We start from the raw sequence: 8,732 nt of genomic DNA, 5'->3' as shown, positions 1-8,732 counted from the left end.
TGATACTAATACTGTATGTCACCTTGTTTTGAATTGTGGTTTTACAGAATGTATTTGTTCCTCCTTTAATTTTAGCATTTCTGTATACTTAACATATATTTAAGATTTAGGTGCATATCTAGGGTAAGAACCCTTCCTTTTGCATTAGCACACTTACTGATATTGCCATTGTTGTGGTTTATTTTTTTGTGGAATATAATTTTGTAATTATATTTATATAAATCTTAGTAGTGTTCATTTAACCCAGTTTAATGATGAGTTCTTTGGCCTTTACCTTTTCCAGCTTGGCAATTCGAGGCACAGATTTAGGACCTAGGACATTGCCTCCCCAGCGGTGGTAGATCTCTCATATCTGTCATTGTAATTGATCCCAATACCTCAAGCAGCTTACCCAGAGTATCCTTGTCTTCCAAGTTAACCTGTGTGAAGGCAACAGTGGAGAATGTCTTCCTGTGGATCAGCTGCCCCAACCTGGCTTTTCCCTTGATGATGCAGTAGGGGACTCCCATCTTTTGACACAGGGCAGGCAGGAAGACCACCAGCTCAATGGGATCTACATCGTGGGCGATTACCACCAGCTGAGCCTTCTTGTTCTCCCCCAAGGCGGTGCTGTATTGATACTGATCAAAGGACAGATAGTCTCTGAGTTGGGACGTCCCCTTTGCCAGCAGCCTTCTTCTCAGCATAGGCCAGGGGCTTTTACTTCTGCTTTGTCTATGGCCTGTTCCTGTGGGCAAGCTTGAGCAGCTGGGTAGCTGTTTGCCAGTCTAGGGCCTGGGGGGGGGGGCTGGTTAATGGCAGGCCCTTTGCCACTGCAGCCTGAGATAGTGAGACCTCTTTTCTTTTTCTTATTTTACATATCCATCCCAGTTCCCTCTCCCTCCCTCCCACTCTCTTTCCCTCCCATGTCCCCTGACCACCCTCCCATCCCATTCCACACCCCCTCCCACTTCACAGAGAGGGTGATGCCTTTCAGGAGGGATCAATAAAATCTGTCAAGTCATTTGGAGTAGGGACTAAGCCCTCCCTCCTGCCTCTAGGTTAGGGGAGTGTCTCTTCATGGGGAATATGTTCCCAAAGTCCTTTTGTGCACCAGGAATACATCCTGGTTCCACTGTCAGAGGTCCCTAAGACTGCCCAGGCCTTCTAATTGAGACACATGTTCAGGAGGTCTGAGTTGGTCCAATGCTGGATTCCCAGCTATCAGTCTGGTGGCCCATGAGCTCCCCCTTGTTCAGGACAGCTGTGGGTTTCTGAAGCCTGGTCTTGACCCCTTTGAAGAAATTAGTTTTAAGACAACTATTTAGTGCATACATGCTTTTACCTTTTTCATTTTTCTTTTCTTTTCTTTCTTTCTTTCTTTCTTTTTTTTTTTTTTTTTGAGACAGGTTTTCTCTGTATTTCTTTGGAGCCTGTCCTGGAACCAGCTCTGTAGAACAGGCTTGCCTTGAACTCACAAAGATCCACCTGCCTCTGCCTCTCAAGTGCTAGGATTAAAGGCCCCCAATGGCTGGCTTTACCATTTTTTAAGTCAAAAGCAAATGTTTACATTAAGAAGGTGGGTATACCTTGTTTATTTTCACATGAAGAACTGAATCTTGGCTGGATACTTGATGCTGCTAGACATAAGGCAACTCTACTGTTAGAGTCAATCAATATTTTATTTTTGATTTTATAATTGTCAGTGCTGAGATTTCTGGTTTTTGTTAAGTATATAGTACAAAAGATATCAATATATTTAAGGTCATTTCAGAAATTGTTGGAAGAGAGCACTAAGCCAAAATTAATAATTTTTTTACAGGGGACTTACCCAAAGATTTTAAAAGCCAAACGTTCTAACACACTGATGTGATTCTGTAAATACACAATTATGTTTCTGCAAGAGCAGAGAATAAATGTGTGGTAAAAAGCAATGCAAATTATAGCACACAATCGCCTGGAATCTGAGCTGAGTGTTTAAGGCATTGTCGCTACAGGGTGGGCATTGCCGAGGGTGCACGTCGTGAGTTCAGGACAACAATCAGGAAGTAACATGATGTCACACTGCATACTGACATAAACACCTTGAGTTTGTTATACATTCATTTTGAGTTAATATTTTTGCCATTTCATGCTCAGAAAATCTACCATTGCCAAAATTTTTCTACTCTACGTTTAGCCATAGGACCTTGTAGGAGGCCACGAGCATGCTCTGAGAAGATGAGCTCCAGTGGACTACAGGGTAACGAGAGATCAATAGTGCACTTATTTCCTGGCAATATTAGAGGAAAGATTTGGAATATTTTTATGGCAAAGACATTATTACTATTTGAGGAGTTAGCTGTTTAGTCTGATCTGAACACTATGTGTAGTAACACCACAGGGAACCGCATACATGTTCGAATTTTATGTGTTAATTAAAAATTAAATGAATTTTACAAAAGCTCCAACAATTCAATTTTCAAGATCTTTCCCATTCTCACCAGAATTAGTATTCCCTTTCTTGTTGCCTTGAATTCTATAACATTACAATGCATAATAATTATCTGCTTATGGCTCCAATTCCTCAGGGAGTACTTAGGAGCTTTTGGAGGGCAAGAAAAAAATGTCTCTATACATCAAATATTCAGATCATTGCCTGTCAAAAGTAGTCATGAAATGCATCTTTGGGTGAATTTTCAATGACAAAGAGAACTCATTATGTTTTAAAACGAATCTCTTTCTCCTTTGAAAGTTTTATTCTGGGCCACCCTTCAGTGACAGTTGGAACTCTTTGATTTGGTATTGTTCATTTTTTCCCCCTCTTTCTCTCCCAGAAGGCTGCACACATCCTGCAGAAAGGGACAGGCAACTCCGTTCTGGCCTCTCGTGCTCTGGGCTTTTTGACAAGCTTTTGAAAATGACAGGGTTCCGCAACTTCTCAGGGTGTTCAGCAACGGCACTTAGCCTGCTGCATTTTGAAGCCAACATGGGAAAGACAATCTGTCTGTTTTTGGTTGGTTAACACTTAACTCGTCAGAAATATGTTTTGTAACACATAGTCCATGTCCAAGAGGTCTTGCAAGATTTCCAAAGCTTTTCCCACACTCTTTTTCTTCTCACCCTCGAAAAAAGAAACAGTGTTTTGCCAAAAACAAATTATCCCACTTCTCAAAAGGGGACTGCTGTTGCTCGGGAATCTTCAGGCCGCAAGAGTTCACTTCAGGCCTGATCTTGGCCAATACTGCTCTGGACGCTGTTAGTCTCCTGCTACAGTGCCTGGCAGAGCTGAACCAAGCTTCCCAGCTTTGAGTCATTGCAGACCGCATAAGGCCGCTGGGCGGCAGCCTGGATGTGGACAGTGTTGCCTGGCAACCACTGAGGTCAGCTGCTCTTTTGGCAATGGGGCAGACAAAGATTCCTTAAGGAAAAAAAGTGTAATTAGGGTTTTGTTGGACATCACCACAATTTTATTTTTTGTTTCCCGAGGAAGAGAGGAGCAAAATTCTTAAGAATCTTCCGGCACAGAAGAGCTGTAATAAAACTCTTTCGTTTAAGAAATACCTCAAGTGGTTTGGGAGGAGAGAAATACAAATGGAGGTAAATTCATGTCCAAGGAACTTAAAAAAAAATAAACAAACAAACAAAAAAAAAGAATTTGAAATGTGTTTGATTTGTAGAAAGAATTAGCTCAAGAGTATTTTAACTACTACAAGCAGGCTGCTGAATGCTTCTTTTCCTTATTGAACTACTAGGAAAGAACCTTTTCTGGAACATTCCACAAGCCTCCTGGAACCCCCTTTGCTTCCTCTGGGCCATGCACCTACTACTGTCAGAGGACTTTCTCTAGATTGTACAGTTGGTCGTTCTGGCCCACTGCAGAACTGGTTAGTAGCTCCCACTTCAAAGGACTACTTTGGCTTTCAGAATCCACCACACACAGTTGCTCTTCATCCCTATAAATCCAACAGAAGGAAAGCAGCTACTACATAGAGTAATAAAAAGTTGAAACTGATAAGGAAAGAACACAAAAATAATTAAAAAAAACTGGACACTAAAAATACCAGTGTTCAAGGAAAACTTGGAATTTTAGAGTCCTCTATCCTAAAGAATCAGTTGGTGTGACAGAGAATTAAATTCTCTTTGCTCAGAAAGGTCTTTCTCTTTCACTCTGACTGTGTTCTTTTCTTATTAATACCAACTCAACTTTTATTGGAGGTTTTCAGTTACTACTAAAAGTCAGTAAGCCAATATGTTTTGGGCCTGTAAATATTTGTATTACCAGGTTCTGGTCAATGTTGATAAACTGTTGAAAGAATAGTAGCAGAAAATTGAAGCCAGAATCAATGAATTCCTCTAAAATCTCTCTCTCTTTCTGAAATGCCCACATCCTGGCTAGTTAGGAAGATTGCACGAACCACAGTCTTCTCATCTGGAGAGTGTAGACAATGACTGTTTTTAATCTGAGTTGTGTTGATGACTAAGGAGACTGTCGTATGGGTTCTTTGTCTCGGTCACACACCATGTGAAAAAGAGAGAGGTGACTCTAGGATTGTCACTTGGCTGTGGAGAGTGCATAGATTAATGATGCTACATGTGTTAGTGTACAGCTCTCCTGTAAACCCTTTTCAAAAACCCTGGTGATTCAGGTCCTCAGGACTGTGTCACAGGCCACTTCCTTCAAGTTTCTCTGGGATCTAAAGCATAATGTTCAGTCATCGAATGTACCAGAATTGGCCTCGTCTGGAGTGAGTGCTGGCAGAGAGTTCCTGGTCATACACATCTCCTGTTTCCCACTGCCTGAAATGTATCAGAGAAGTGTGGCTTTCCTTTTTCTACAGTTTCTCTGACAGTGACTCATGAAAATAGCATGCATGTTCCTCTCACTACCCTCAGTTATACTTTGCCTAATCTGATGGATAAAGTAAACATTTGCACTGTCTGGACAAGAAGAAGCACGTCATCAAACTAATTTAATATAGGAGGAAGGCATTTTTCCTGGATTACCTCCTTGAAATATGCAGGAGAAAAAGGGAGAGAAGAGAACAGTGCAGGGTGCTCAAATATGCATTGTGCAGTTTTTGCCAGACAGTGTGGAAGACCCTATTGGCACATACTTTACAATGGCAGCTCAGATATTTAGAGGTCAAATCCAGTCACTTTCTTGGTGCTATTTGGTTAATTTTTAAAAACATTTTTTTCCTCAGTGCCTTTTTCCTTAGCAGCATCCAGCCTACCAAGAAAGGATGTTGTGTTAACTGACATTACTGACAGACACTAAGACTAAACACTGTAGAAGGTCCAAACCGTCTTTTCTTTCTCCCACTGAAGACAAGGGCCTTATGTTTCTACTTCTGCAGTTAGTTATCGGGGTAGTCTTAGCAATTATCAGCACTGATTGATGTACTGGTAACACAAGACCAAAAGTGCAGGCTGACTGAGAAACGTCTGGGTACTCGCACTGCGGCAATACAGAATTATGTGAGGAGGCTGAGAATGGTTTTGGGAAAGACCAGAGTGTGCACAAAGAAGAAAGAAAGGAAGCAAGGAAGCAAGGAAAAGAAAGAAAAAATAAAGGAAGGAAGGAAAAGAAAGAAAAATGAAGGAAGGATGAAAGGAAAAGAAAAGAAGGAAAGAAAGCAAGGAAGAAAGGAAAAAAGAAGGAAAGAACAAATATCTGGGTTTCAGGGCTGGAGGGATCCCCACTAAATTTTTCTTAAAGACCTAGCGATATGGTTCAGTGGGCAAGGGCCCTTGCTATGCAAGTATGTGACCTGAATTTGGATACCTGACCCGCATAAAAGCCAGAAGCAGATTGGAGACAGGAGGATTGCTGGGGCTTTCTGACAGCCAGCATAGCCAAGAGAAACAAACAAGCAAAAAGAAAAAAAGAAAAAAAAAAAGCAGTGAGATCCAGGTTTAGCAAGAGTCTATTTCTCAAAGCAATAGATGGGGAGACATTTTATCCTTCTTTTGCCTTCACATACACACACCACACATGCATATATCACACAATTCATACTTCATATTCAGGCACACATGACACATCATGCACAAGCAAACACACATACACAACAATATGCATATAACATACATTGCACATACATGCCTATATCATACATATGACTATACCATACACATATACCACACATACATACACTGTGCACACACTCCACATACATACATCATACACATGAATATACGATAAATATCTGTATCATACACAGAAATATACTACACACATGCCTACATCATATGCATGTATATATCACACATGAATATAGCACTTACATGCATACACTACCATATGTGTACACCAGATATATGCATACATCATATACATACCTATTCTCTCTCTCTCTCATACACACACACACACACACACACACACACAATTTCTTAGAACCCATAATATCCTTTTGTTTTGTTTTGTTTTTGTTTGTTTTTTGAGGCATGGTTTCCCGGTGTAGCTTTGTAGGCCAGGCTGGCATTGAATTAACAGAGATCTGCCTGCCTCTGTCTTCTGAGTGCTGAGATTAGAGGTATGTGCTATTATTGCCTGGCCCCATAATATACTTAATGATAAAAATAAAATCTCAAATTGATATTTGAGAAATACAGAAAGCTTCATTCCTCTGGCAAATAAATGTTAGCAAATCAGAGCTCAAATCATTTGATATATCTTATGTTAGAAACACATTACCTGGTATTTTCCAAATATAATTAGAGGACTGAACACTACTTATCATCTTTCAAAGTTGATGATATAGAGAATTCATTTTGGGAGTCACAGACCTATTCTCATTTCTGTATATCACAAAGACCGAACCACACCTTCTGTGAGCTAAGTGGGCTTCTTTACAGACAGAGACAGAACCTTAGAGATAACTACTGACATCTATAAAACCCACTTAGTTTATGATGTGACCCTTACCATCTTATAATTAAAAAACATATATGTATTTTTTTCATGTAATAGGATGCGATACTGTGTATCTAATTAAATTTATTCACCAAAGCATCATACTCACACATAGACTTAAGGAAAATAATCTAGAGCAAAACATTTAAAAAGCCTTTAGTCAAGAATTAAAGCTCTTTCCTGCATTTATCTGGAAACTGAGATAATTGTTTAAGTGAGCTTGTTTGGTCTCTCAACTATTTCATTTACATGATATATACATATATCACCTATATAACTTGGCATTATAAAGTTATATAATGCTGTACTTGTGGCCTGATATTTGAGTGATCATGTGAAGGGCTTTGTATGTATCTCCTCAATGAATTCTAAAGAAGTTTTTGTAAGTTACTTGGTATCATTACTTATTATTTACTTAATTATTTGTTTATTTATATTAAGCTAGGATATATGGCCCAGGCTGGTGTTGAACTTGCTATATACTTAAGGATGAGCTTGAACTTCATATCCTTCTGTTTACTCCTCTCAAGTGCTATGATCACAAGCATATCACCAAGTCATGCTTTGTGTGGGGCTATAGATCAAGGAATCAGGGTCTGTGCATACATGAGAGTCACTCTACCAATGGAGCTTAAGCATCTGTCACTCCATTTAACGTCAAAGAAGTTGAAACTCAGAGAGGTATGGAAACTGACCAGAGCCATCCAGTTTGTGGAGGTATGGTACTGAGTCTCTGACACATCCCTGAATGAATTAGAAGTTTATAATCTTAACCACTATGTTTTCATAATATTTAGGAAGCTGTGCGGATTTAGAAGATCCCACACTGACATCTCAGAGTGTTCCAAATCAGCATCCCCTATTAGGAAAAGCAAGTGACTCAATGGTTAAGGAATTCATACTAAGGCGGTGACAACATGTTGAGCAAGACTCCAGCCTGATATTTATTCTACAGCCCTCTCTAAATCATGAAGCCTTCAGAAAAAGGCAAGGCTTTGTATGGTCAACTTTGAGAAGGATCACAGAGACCTGAGTCACATCGTAAGGTCAGGTCTGACTGTACTTGCTTGCTCATCACTGGCCAATTGAGTCAGATCTGAGAAGACAGCAGGAGATGTCAGACCCACAGGCACATATACTGGCATGGTATTCTTTACCCCCTCTTGTCTTGGTGACCTCTTATGGAATGCTGTGGGAAAACAGTTCCCCAAGTTCCACTGACTACAGAGGCAAGGATATTTGAAGTGACTCTAGTTAAAAACCATAATTGAGGGTGGCACAGATTACGTGGCAATGATACTTGTACATTTCATTTTGCTTTCTTTCTGGTTTTTCTAACAGAAATTGTCTCAGAATATTGGAGGAGTTATTGTGGTTAAATAAGGATCAGGATAAACAAATAGGCCGAATATATGTTTATTCATGGAGAAATAACTTACAACCTAGACAGATGAACATCAGGAAATTTCACCGGATGCTCTCCAGTCTGAGTCCCGACAAGAAGAGAGCTTCCCCCCCACCCCTCTTCCTCCGACCTCCTTCCACAGTTCACTTCCGCCCATGGCTCCACCTCCAATGGGCGTGGTCAGTGCCACAGAAGGACTATCTCACTACAAGGAGTGTCTTGCTTTCCATGTTTAGAATTTATTAGCTTTGAATAGAATTTGCTAATCACTCCTATACAGTTATAGGTGGAAATATGCAGTTAGTTTTTTTTAAACCAATGAGAATATAATAAAAGGTTTTACTTTATTATAGTGCTCAATACCTCAAAAGTTGTAGGTACATTTTTTTTGCTCTTTCTAATCTTCATAAGAGACTGAAACATAGCAGGAATGTATAGAGGCTTTTT

General features: G+C 40.0%; 1 pseudogene; it reads right to left on the bottom strand.

The window, feature by feature from the left end:
* Positions 1-238: 238 nt before the first annotated feature.
* LOC127229726 (60S ribosomal protein L7a-like) lies at positions 239-3,287 on the bottom strand (annotated as a pseudogene).
* Between the last annotated feature and the right edge of the window lie 5,445 nt (positions 3,288-8,732).

This window comes from Phodopus roborovskii, unplaced genomic scaffold (genome assembly GCF_943737965.1).
Source record: "Phodopus roborovskii unplaced genomic scaffold, PHOROB, whole genome shotgun sequence".
Taxonomy (NCBI): Eukaryota; Metazoa; Chordata; class Mammalia; order Rodentia; family Cricetidae; genus Phodopus; species Phodopus roborovskii.
Note: the sequence above shows the minus strand (reverse complement) of the source record. Positions and strands in the feature narration are given on the sequence as shown.